Source organism: Alexandromys fortis, unplaced genomic scaffold (genome assembly GCF_014885135.2).
Source record: "Alexandromys fortis isolate MF-2015 unplaced genomic scaffold, M_Fortis_MF-2015_v1.1 scaffold_206, whole genome shotgun sequence".
Taxonomy (NCBI): Eukaryota; Metazoa; Chordata; class Mammalia; order Rodentia; family Cricetidae; genus Alexandromys; species Alexandromys fortis.
Window position 1 is genome coordinate 2,428,352 of NW_026068097.1, and position 12,572 is coordinate 2,440,923.

The window sequence follows — 12,572 nt, forward strand, 5'->3', positions numbered from 1 at the left end:
TATGGCTGGGCAGAGAGAGGACTATAAGGCAGGAGGAGACAGGAGCTCAGAGCATTCATTGTGAGGATTCATGGAAACAAGATCTTGCCCAATTCGGTCTGAGAATTCAGTAAAGGTAAAAGGTCTCTCTAGTACCTGGCTTTTTAAAATTTTCTGATCTTTCAGCTCACACCCCGATATCTGACTCTGGGTTTTATTATTAAGACCAATTAGAATTTGAGCTACAAGTACCCAAATGTCACTCCACCCTATCTAAAACTTGGTAAGATGATACTTTTCCAAGTCCTGCCCAAAAATGCAACAGAGTTGGCTTTGCCTTATTAGATGACAGAGCAGTCTTCTGATGCTTGACAAAGCCAATAGGGAGTTTGTGCTCCATTTTGCACCTTGCTCCTAAGGGTACCCAGAGAGATGAGGGACAGCTTGGTAAATCAGAGTAGGGAACGCTTGTCAGTGCCTCCACACAGTTTCTCACTTATGATTCCCACACTGAAAGAATCTGGATCCTTGAGTACGTCCAAATTCTTCAACACAGCAGACAATAGGAAGAGGAGTATTCCACATTCAGGGGGTGCTCCCTCACATTCATGAACTGAAATTGTTCTGTGGAAGGTATTGAAGTGTTTGGCAGAAGACAGCAGCCTTCCAAAGTAGGAGCCAAGGCACAGACAGTGGCATAAATGAAAAACAGGTCCAGTGACCTCTAAAGTCTTGGTGGCTTGCACAGAATCTCTCCCCACATGATGAAGGGACTCTATTCCCCTCCCCTCCCTCCATGTCCTATTCCCTGGGATTTTTAAACAATGATAATAGGTGCACCTCACTGCAAATGAGATGGCAATCCCTGTGGACCCAATATTTTTTAAGAAGGTACTGTTTTCCAGGAACCCTTCTTATAGAAATGAGTAAAAATGCACAGATTCTGAGAAAGCACTTATAGTCTCTGGTAGGTTTCAAGTACATATTGCAAAGAACATGGGGATTGAGGACAAAATACTACCAAAGCTACGAGATAAAAGTGCCTAAATATCAGGGTTAAGACAGTGAAGGCTTATGAACAAAGGCAGCTTGGAGATGAGTGGGGCAGACATGGTGGAGAAGAGCTACTATAAAGTCAAAGGGAGAGTTCCCCCAGTGCAGCTTGCTGAGTCAGACAAAACAGTACAGAGTGCAGTAGAATGCTGAGCCATGATATACCATACATGAAGAACTAAGATTGAAGTATGCTCTTGAGACCTAACACAAGAAGACTTGGTGGAAGAAATGCCTTCCATAGGGGACTCACGGGGAAGTTGTGGGTAGAGAATAGCTAGAGCGGGGATATTCAGGAGGCTAGCAGTCTCAACCAGATTCTTAGGGATAATCTCAGGCAGCAGATGAGGACTGTCCTCAGAAAGTAGCCCTCATGGCCTGGAGGATGAGATCCAGACCTTGACTCCCAAGACAGTGGGCAGGACTCTCTGCAAGAGAGCACAGGAGCAGAGCAGAGTGCCCTGAAGAAAGACTGGGACTCCAATTGCAAAGTAGAACACTGGAAATGCAGGCTTCATGGGAAAGGTAGACTGTGCTTTGACCATCTAAGAAATGCATGCCATAAGAGCAAAGATTGGCTTTACTCTTGTAAAATAGGTCTTAGCAAGATTAGGGTCACTGGAATAAATTGACAGTGGAACCTAAAGAAAGGAAGGCTTACCTAGGGAATACAGCCTTGCACTCTAGACTCAGCCTAGAGCTGCCTGGATCCCAGGCTAGAGTTCCTGGCCTTCTTGCAGCCTCCTTGCCCTTGCCACTTTTAATTTTACCTCAGGATGTGACTCACAAGTTTTGAATACATATCTCAGGTTCTGCCCTTCTTTCCAAAATATCTTCCCCACTTGAAAAACACACTTGCTCCTCCTATAGCCTGATTCCCAATTCTCCCTCACCACCCACAGCCCTATGTCCAACTCAACCTCATACCCTCAGTCTAACTGTGCCCTAGTCCTTCATTCTCCCATCCTATACTAGGAATACATAGCCCCCCCCCCGTTCACTGACAAAACAGAAGTATTCCAAGTATTCCCCCTCAATTCCTACCTTGGAACTCACAGCCCTGCCAGGCTCTGGCTCCTGCAGCCCCAGTGGCAGCTTGCACAGCAGCTGGAAAACTTTTAGATGTTGACCATTCTCAGGAACTGCCTTGCATAATGATAGTCACCTTCATCACAGTCATATCTGTTGTGCTAGTTTAAATGCAATTGACCCCACAAGCTCATAAGGAATAGCAATATTGGGAGGTGTGGTTTTGTTGGAATAGGTATGGACTTGTGGGAAGAAGTGTGTCACTGTAGAGGCAGGCTTTAAGGTCTCATACATAAATAAGCTGAACACAGTGTGGGAGACAGTTCATTTCCTGTTGCCTGTGAATCAAAGATGTAGAATTCTCAGCTCCTTCTCTAGCACCATGTCTTCCTGCACAGCACGTGTCCCACTGTTTACTTTTATAAGAGTTGCTGTGGTCATGGTGTTTCTTCAGAGCAATAGAAACCTTAACTAAGACAGAAGTTGGTACCAGAGACTGGAGTATTGCTGTGATAGGCCTGATCATGTTTTTGTTCAGAGGAATTAGGACTTTGGTACTTTGGGTTAGAAAAGCAGTAGAATGCTTTAAGTATGGCATACTGGGCCATACTAGTAAGAACATGGAAGACTATGGTGCTGAGAAAGACTTGAACTGTATGGGGGCGGCTAGCTCAAGTGGTTTCAGAAGAGAAGAATATTAGCATATGGCCTAGAGACCAGACTTGCGATATTTTCATGAAGAATGTGACTGCTTTTTGCACTTGTCTGGAGTTTGCCTAAAAGGAGGAGGTTTAGATTCCTCTGTAGGCAGAGTAAATATCAAAACAGCCTAGTATAGACATTGTTATATGGTTATTAGTAGTAACTCTAATGAAAATTTATAATGAAAATGAGCAAGTTGAGCAGGGTAAATTACAAAACGTAAAAATTGAGGAGAAAAGGAGTACCAGAAAGTAGAATGGAGCTAGGACCTGTATTTAAGGAGATAAATAGGTTAAGAAATGGAATAAAGGAAGTGATGAATTCAGGCCCAGAGCCTACCCACCAAGGCTTCTAACTTGTGAAAAGGAATTAAAGAAAAGCTTGGAGCTGGGTGTGTTGGCAGCGGGTGCTCATTCATTTTCTGTCTGCTCAGACCCAAAATAATCACACAAAAACTATATTAATTGCAATACCATTTGGCCAATAGCTTAAGCATATTTCTAGCTATCTCTTACATCTTAAATTAACCCATTTCTATTATTTTATATTTTACCACAAGGGTCTTGGTTTACCGGTATCGGTGCACAGGAGTCTTTCCCCTCCCGTGCCGAAAAGGCATCTTTTTACTTTGCCTATTCACTCCTCCTTTATCTGCTTGGAATTCTCACTGTGTCCTATTCTGTGCTACAATAGGCCCAAAGCATCTTCTTTATTAACCAAAGGTATTCACAGCAAATAGAGGGGAATCCCACATCATGGGTGTGATGGGGCACACCTTTAATCCCAGCATTTCAGAAGCAGAGGCTGTTGGATCTCTGAGTTTGAGGCCAGCCTGGTGTACAGAGCAAGTTTCAGGACAAACTTAGGCAGTGAGGGAAACAATTAAAAACAGAAAACTGGTAAAAATGGAATTGAACAAGGGGAGCATGTTCTAGTCCCAGTAAGGAGCAGAACTTGGCATCTTTGGCCATGTGGTTATGGCTTTAAGAATAAAAGAAATGGATTATGTAATTTGCCTCTGTTACTAAGGAAAGTCACTGAGGCCAGATATGTGTCAGTGGTGTCCCTGAATGGAGGCCTAATGGAAGCTTTGTGAAGTTGAAGCCTAGATTTCCTTGGAGACCCCAAAAAGTTGGAGATGCCAGAGTCAAGGAACACCTCCCAAGGAGAGCTGCTCCTAGGGAGTGGAAACACTCCAAGAGAAAGAGTATTTTGCAATCAACAAAACTGAAAGGAGTTGGAGATCTGAAGAGCATTTTGACACCAGAAATAGAAATACAGAGTTTGGAGTTTGCCCAGCTGGTTTTCAGTCTTGCTTTGGTCCTGTATTTCCTCACTGTGCTCCTTTCCATGTGTTTTGGAATGGTGATGGATATCCTATAGCATTATATGTTATAAGTATATGATCTGCTTTTAGGATTTTGATTTTACAGGAGATAATAGTTAAGAAACTGGATGAATCTCAGAAAAATTAGACTTTTAAATAAGTTTGAGACTACTATAAATCACAGGGACTTTTGTTGTTTGCTTTTGGCTCCTTGTTCTTTGACTTTGGGGGGGCATAAAAGAACCCCACCAACCAGCTCCCAAATAAATCACAGAGACCTATTATTACTTGTAAGTGCCCCTTTTGGCTTATTCCTAGCCAACGGTTTATCTTAAATTATCCCACCTACCTTTTGCCTCTCAGCTTTTCACTTTTCGTATTACTGTAATCTTACTTTGACTCTTATTCTGTGGCTTGCCCCTGGCATCCTCCTCTCCTTTTTCTATCTTGCTCCCTCTTTTCCTCCCAGATTTCTCCTTCTATTTATTTTCTCTGGCTGCTAGCCCTACCTATCCTTTCTTCTACCTCACTATTGGTCATTCAACTCTTTATTAGACCATCAGGTATTTTAGACAGGCAAAGAATCACAGCTTCACAGAGTTAAACAAATGCAACATTTAAGAATTCATCATATACTTGCATCATCAAAACAAATGTTCCACAGCATAAAAAATGTAATGTATTTTAAAATAATATTCTACAGCAGACTTTTGACATTGAACTGAATGCATTTTTGCACTATGATATTGCTACAAGCCTATGGGGACCAGGGAGTGGAATGTGGTAGTTTGAAAGAAATTGTCCCCCATAGAGAATGGCACTGCTAAGACATGTGGCTTTGATGGAGTACTTATGGCCTTGTTGGAGGAAGTGTGTCACTGTGGGACTGGGGTTTGAGGTCTCCTATGCTGCAGCTATGCCTAGTGACACACTTCACTTCCTGTTGCTTGTGGATCAAGATGTAGAACTCTCAGCTCCTTCCCCAGCACCATGTCTGTCTGAATGATGATATGCCCTGCCATGATAATGGATTAAACTTATGAAACTGTAAGCCAGCCCAAAATAAATGTTTTCCTTTATAAGAGTTGTCATGGCATGGTGTCTCTTCATGCCAATAGAACAGTGTCAAAGACATCTCTTCTCAGGAAGCCTATATCCAAGACTTAAACTTGAAGCCTTTACATCCAATGCTTAAACTTGAAGCCATAAAGGTCCAGCTCCATACTCAAAGTTGGGACATCTCTGAAAGGCCATCTCGCTTCAGAACTATTTGAGCGTTTTCTGAAGCCCTTTTGGAGATTACATAGCAGACTGCTTTCTCTATTTTACTAATCCTGATCTCTTCCCATCATCCTTTTCTCCCTTCTCCCCTTCCCTTTCACTAGCATTGATTCTAGGAGCTCTCTCTAAAAAACTTTCTATGCGTTAATGTATTTTAGAGTCTGCTTCCCAGGGATCCTACATTGTAGCAACAACTGACAGAAAGTTGAGAAGAAGAGAATAAGAAAAGTAGAGGAAAGTATAGGCATATTACTACCCATTGCAATGGATAAAGTAGAAGCTAGGTATGTGGGCAGTAGTGGCATAGACTTGTAATATCAGCACTTGAGAAGTGGGAAAATGATGAACAGAAGTTCAAGGACATCATGAATGTCATAGCAAGCTTACAGCCAGACTGGACTATTTAAAATTCTGTCTTAACACTATCCCGCCTGCAAAAGAGAAGGAAAGAAAGAGACAAAGGAAGAAGATCAGAGAGAAAAAAAGGAAAGATGGACAGACCAACAGATAAAAAACCAAACAGGTGGAGGGAGAAACTAAAACCAGGCATGGCAATTCACATTCTAATATCAGAACTAGGGAGGACTGGGTAGAAGGAAGATATGAGCTTAGGGTTACACTGAGCTGTACTGCAAGACACTATATCAAAATAAAACAAAGAAGTAAGTAAATAATTGCTATACCCAGTTGAAATAATCAAGGTTCAGAAACATTTAAAAGATGTGGGTGTGGTATACAACTAAAATTTGAGCAGTTAGAGGTAGAGATAGAAGAATCTGAATTCAAGGCCAGGAACCACTACAGAGCAAGTATGAGGCCAAGTTGGAATATATGAAGCTATGTATCAAAAATTAAATAAAACATAATATGAATATTAAAGATATAAAGATATGAAATAAAATATTTAAGTAGTGCTGTATGGCTACAGAAAAACACAAAGCAAAATGATAGATGAAATAGAATTGACCATTAGATGAAAACTGATAAAATTCAGTGAAAAGAAAATAGGGTTTAGCCTGGCAGTGGTAGCGCACGCCTTTACTACCAACACTCAGGAGGCAAAGGCACGCAGATCTCTGTGAAAGAGAGAAGAAAAAGTGGGCTATATTCTCAGGACTGGCTGTGTGGAGATACACAAGGAAGCATAGGCCTCTGCTCTCCTGCTGTCTGAAAACTGTGGATCTGTGCATGGACACAGCCATATCCGGGTCACATGGTTTGTGGCAGCTCGGCCTGCCCTTGGCTTCAGAGGATAGTGAAAGTAAACTGCATCAGGACCAGACTTTGACCCTGTCTTCCTTCCCAAAAGGTGCATGTGCAGCCCATGGAAAAGGAGCAGACAGACTAGGGCTGCACCACTCAGCAGTCCTGACCTTTGTCTAGCAACCACTCCCATTCCCACACATGTCAAGTAGCTTCTGACAGGAACAGCTCATGCAAAAGGCCACACACACGCTTGCTTGCTTCTGGCGTGCACATCACCTTCCCAGTGGCCTTTCATTTCACTCTCCCCACGTTCAGTACAGATCTCACCACTCTCCTCCCTCCTCCTTTCTGAGCCCGCTTTCCACTCAAGCCATTCATTGGTTCAGCCAGCTCAGCTCCTGGTGGGCCAGCTGTTTGGAGCAGGCAAGCCCAGGGCTGCCAGACTAAAGCAGAGATTCTAAATGTATCCACCAGAGGGCGCCAATGGGCAGATGTTCAGCTATTAACACTGAAAGGCAACAGATTTCCTTACTTTGTAAACCATAAGCTCAAAACCAAATATTTAAGCTTCAAATGCCCCACCAGATCTTTTGAAGTATGTCACTGTCACTAAGTGAGCAGGCTCCCTCTGTCGCCATTCTATTTTGTCTGAATGGAGGGGCTTTTCTGGTCACCTCCTTTTACTCTCTAACGTTGACCCAGGAAGGGTTCTGAATTTCCAAACTGACTTGTCTTCCTAAAGCTTCTCAGGGAAGGGCAGACACAAAGAAGCTGTTGTGGAATGTGAACCTCTGGGCAGAGCATGGCTATCATCTCCCCTTCACCACTGCAGCTGTGTCTGTTTGCCAAGTTTGAGATTCTGAGCACTCATTCACAGGAGTGGGGGCTGGGGTCATCTGATCCTCTCCTCAGACTAGAGTCACTTACTCCCTCTGGGCACCCCTCCCAGCTGTGTGTGGTCTCAGGGGGTTCCAGAGCATGTAGGCGGTGAAAAAGTTAATAAAGAGAAGACCCCATCTTTGAAGCTTTGGGGAAGTTGCCATTCACGTTAGGTTGGGACTTTTTAGGACGTAGCTGTTTGTGGGTCATCTATACTCCTGTGCGGAGATCTAGTAAAGTCATTGCAATCTAGAGAACTCCCAAAATATCAACCACGGGGTGTCCCAGAGTCTAATCTTCCAGGATGTCTTTGCCCAAGTACATGCAGATTGACAGGCCTGGCTGTGTTCCTCCTCTTGCAAGTAAGAATTGGGGGCCCTCTAGCTAATTCTAGGGGGTGCTCTCTGCTCTAGACACTTCCATGAAAGAAGGAAGCACAATGTACAGAGAACTGTAGCTTGGGAAAGTGTCTTGTCTGCTCATAAGAAGGTTTGTAGCTAGAGCTGAAGAGATGGCACAGCAGGTGAGTACCTCCTGCTCTTCCAGAGGACCTGGGTTTGGGTCTGAGGACACACAGCAGACAGCTCTCAACTACCTGCACATTCAGCTTCAGGGAAACCCTTCTCTGTGCTGGCCTCCAAGGAGAGCAACACACCTGTGACATACACGCACAAAACATGCACACGCACACACACACACACTAAGTATAAATCAACCGTAAAAGAAGAGAAAGTTAGTACCTGTGAGCTTTCCCCTGTTCATCAAGTGAATGAAGGCTGTGTCCTGATCCTGACACACTCAAGATGGGCCTGCTCAAGTTTCTCCCAGAAAGGGGAACTGCCTTGAGTGATGTGGGAGTGTCATATATCAATCTGTTGATTTCATTGGTTAAGCAATAAAGAAACTCCTTGGTCCTGATAGGTTAAAACATAGGTGGGAGAAGTAAACAGAATAGGATGCTGGGAGGAAGAGGAAGTGAGGTCAGACTCTGCTCTGCTCTCTGGAGCAAAGCCACCAGGCTCCGCTCTCCCAGGCAGCTCTGACCCAGGATGGACATAGGCTAGAATCTTCTGGGTAAGCATACCTTGGTGTGCTTACACACATTATTAGAGATGGGCTAAATTAATATGTGAGAATTAGCCTAGAAGAGGCTAGATATGGGCCAAGCAGTCTTTAAATGAATACAGTTTGTGTGTTGTTATTTCAGGCATAAGCTAGCAGGTGGCTGGGGTGCTGGGGACGCAGCCTCGCTGCACCTTATTTCAACGCTTGAGCTTCAGAATGCCACTGTGGGTTTGCTGACTGACCTGTGGATGGGTAAAAGTGAGCTGCGTGGGCCATAGTTGCCTTCCTCGCTGAGCCTTCGCTCAGGGTGGACTCTCAAGATCATTGCCCTCTGAGCACACCTTGGGACGGCATCACTTAGCAGGGTTCAGAATGTGCTGGTTAAAGAGACTGATTTCTGCCTTCCCTTTGCAACATGCAGCAAGTAGATGAAGCCCAAATCCCTCCATTTGGCTTTAATATCTGCATGGCTGAGGACATGTGAAAGTTGCTCGGTTGCATTCAAGGCTGCAGAAGTATTTTTCTGTGGTGACATTCACCCGTTGCTGCTCCCTAACAACTAGCAGTCTGTACACTATGCCATGTATCCCTCCTCCCCCGCAGGCAGCTGACCCCACCTGCCTCCTGGAGGTGGATGTAGGAAAAGCCTCTATGCCACCCTGCAGCTCAGGTGGATCCACTAAATGACTGTGTGGGTTGAAAAAAATCTCCCTGCTGCTGCTCTATACCCAAAGTCTCTGTTCCTGGTTTTTGTGACTGAGTGCTGGGATCCTTTGTTGGTTATAACCCTGTTTGCAGCAAGCTCTTCTGTCCAGCTGGATGCCTTTCTGTTCAGTGATGCCCTTTAAAAAGGAAAGAAAAGAAAAAAAAAAACACCACTTTTCCACCTGACTTTTTGTTCACCGTGAAAGCGCCAAGAGGTAGGAAGGGCTTAGACTCCTTTAGAAGCTGTAGTGGTGCTTTAGGGTTCTTCTGCTTCTTGGTTGCGTCGGAGAGGGCTCTAGTTGTGTGAAGAAATGCTGGATGTAAGTTCAGTTTGGTGGCCTGACTCTTTGCCATGTTTATGCTCTATCTGTAAAGTATGGGTGAGGAGGAGACATGTGAGGACCCCACATGGGGCCCAAAATATTGTGTGTACTTTATATCCATCCAGTGAAAGGGCTAAGTTTGGGGTGCTACTGTCCACTCTGTGAGTAAGATCAGAAAGTGGAGTGTGTGTGTGTGTGTGTGTGTGTGTGTGTGTGTGTATGCTCAAGTAGTCACGAATCTAGGCACAAGAGATGAACCCTTTTACAACAGCCTCCGGTGGCTCAAATTCCTCTTTAACTTATGCTTCTTTGGCCATCCTGGGCTGCCTATCCTTACTCCAGGACTCTGGAGCAGGAGCCAGCAAACTTGGGAACTTCCTGCCCAGGAATTCCAACTTTCGACCTTCTTGCTCTTTAATCAGCCTGTTTAGGAGCTCAGGAACCGGGATCTTACATATTTGCTCCGAGCTCAAACAGCCTACACTGACGAGTGAAAATATTGCTGCAGCTGAGAGCTATGAACAGCAGCTGTCTACTAAATGTTTGTTGTGTGCCAGCGTTTGTGTTGGGCCCAGGATTTGGTTTTGCGTGGTGACAGGCACCGCACCAGGACTGGCCAAGTCATGCAGGCCCGGAGTGGCACCGACAGCTTGGCTGATGTACTTTATGAACCTGTCCATGCACCTCACTCCTGAATTCCAGTATTAACTGCCATGCTCCCACGGCTGGCTTCTCCTACTTTCCTGGACCCTGGGCTTCTCAACTCACAACCTCTTAGCTTCCTGCCAGATGAGAATAAATCGAATCCTCTGCTAATGCTCCAGGACCTCACTGAAAACGCGCTCAACTTTGTGGTTCAATGCTGCCTTACTCTCCTGGAGAGAGAGAAAGAGAGAGAGAGAGACAGACAGACAGAGACAGAGACAAACAGAGAGACAGAGAGACAGAGATAGAGACAGAGACAGAGACAGAGACAGAGACAGAGAGGGCTGCCCCTCACCCAGTCTGCTTGACTGATCTATGGACACTACCTCACTTAACACCCCCTTTCCAAACACAGCTTACAACAACCCTCAAATATCCACAATGTCACGATCTCTCATCTGATCGCTGATTGCTCAGAAGGTCATTTCAATTTGGCATCTTCATAGGGGAGCTGTGTCAGCTATGATCAGATTCCAATCCTGTTTAGAGACCATAACACTAGGTCACCTCTTAACCAGCTTTATGGTGTTAAGAGGATTAGCAGATACATAATTATATATTATATATTGGTTAAATATATATTCTATATAGTTATAATCATATATATTTATATTGGTCAAACACCAGCTACCTATAACATATATAATATATAAGACCAATCCTCCAAGATGTCATAGCAGGCTACATACACGGGAGAGGGCAATTATGAGGCATCACCAACCTTCCCAGGCCAGAAGGCCACAATGAAGTCCTGCTCAGAACCCAAATTCCAGTTGACCAGAAATCACATGAAGTTCCTCTGGAGATTCAGAGATTCGTGGAGGCCAAGTACAGCGATGAAGGAGTAAAGCCACCATTCACTCAGGAGACAATTCCCTCCTCTTTTCTCTGATGTGGCGGTGCCACAGGACGCCAGTTACAACCCAGTTTCAATAAGATCCTGAGACAGACAATGTGAGCAAGTGCGGATTTCAACAGAAAGTCATGTAGCATCACAGGGCAGCAGTGTCTACACTGCAGACACATATTAGCACTCTCTGTCATGTGAACCATCAGAAAAATGATTCACTGAGCAACAGAAACTCACTTTTAAAGAAAGTAAGACTGGGGGCAGGAGAGACGGCGCAGTAGTTAGCAGTACTCAGTGCTCTTCCACAGGACTCCGGTTTGATTCCCACACCCACCAGTCAGCGCACCTCAGGTTCCAGGGACTCTGACACCATCTTCTTGCCTCTGGGGGAACTGCAAGCATGTGTTGAATATACTTATATGCAGGCACAACATTCATACATATAAAATAAAAATATATAAATAAATCTTTTTGGAGAAAGAAAACTAAAAGACCTAGTCTCAGTAAATAATAGAATGAACAAGGAACCCAACTGAAAATTTAAACTTAAAAATATGAGAGCTGAAGTGTGAAGACATCATCAGGAGGAGTGGCAGTAGAAGCAATGGGTGAGCAGAGTGAAGACCCAAAGAAAATATACCAAGAAAACAAGAAGGAGTTTCAACAAAGTTTGGCAGTATCTCAGTAATCAAATGTATACCTAATAACCCTAGAAATTCCACACTGAAGGATTCACCCTAAAAAATGAAATTATATGCTCACACACACACACACACACACACACACACACCACATAATAGGTGCTTCTGAGACATATATGACTATAGAGATAAATCTAATGTCTCTATCACAGGGTCTCCAGAAGCTGAGGTTGGCAGTACTTAGCACACTGCTAGGAGCAAGAACAGAAAAAAGTACAAACATTGTCAAAAGAAAGACACATTTCAGAAGCCGAACAAGCCTGTAGCAGATCAAACCCAAATAAACCTACAGCAATAACACACCAGAATTCTGAGAACAACAACAAAAAAAAAAAACCCAACCTTCGAAGCAGCAAAAGAGGATTGATCCTATTCTGACATGCCTTAAAACAATTAGAGATGGGCTTCTCATCAGAAAACATGGAGTCCAGAAGGAAGTGGAGGAGGGAAGACCCTGAGGGGAGTGGAGAAGAAATGTCTCCTAAGTTATCCACCCAGAAGGCAAAGCACTCCTGGTGTAGGAGTTCCTTCTGTCTGTGTGTGGCTTTCATTGGTTACTAAATAAGCTGCATTGGTCTCTTGATAAGGCAGAATTTAGGTAGGCAGGGAAGATGGAACTGAACTCTGGGAGGAAGAAAGCAGAGTCTGAGAGATGCCATGGATCTGCCACCAGAGTCAGAAGCAGAACCTTGCCGGTAAGCCACAACCATGTGGTGGTACACAGATTAGTAGAAATGGGTTAAATTAAGATGTAAGAGTTAGCCAAT

General features: G+C 44.1%; 1 long non-coding RNA gene across 1 annotated transcript; it reads right to left on the reverse strand.

Annotated features, from left to right (window-relative positions):
* Positions 1-8,724: 8,724 nt before the first annotated feature.
* On the reverse strand, positions 8,725-11,492 carry LOC126489408 (uncharacterized). Its single transcript, XR_007588916.1, has 4 exons — positions 11,342-11,492; positions 10,976-11,194; positions 9,250-9,363; positions 8,725-8,763 (listed from the first exon to the last, which is right to left on the reverse strand). It is a non-coding gene; the product is annotated as an uncharacterized lncRNA (long non-coding RNA).
* Between the last annotated feature and the right edge of the window lie 1,080 nt (positions 11,493-12,572).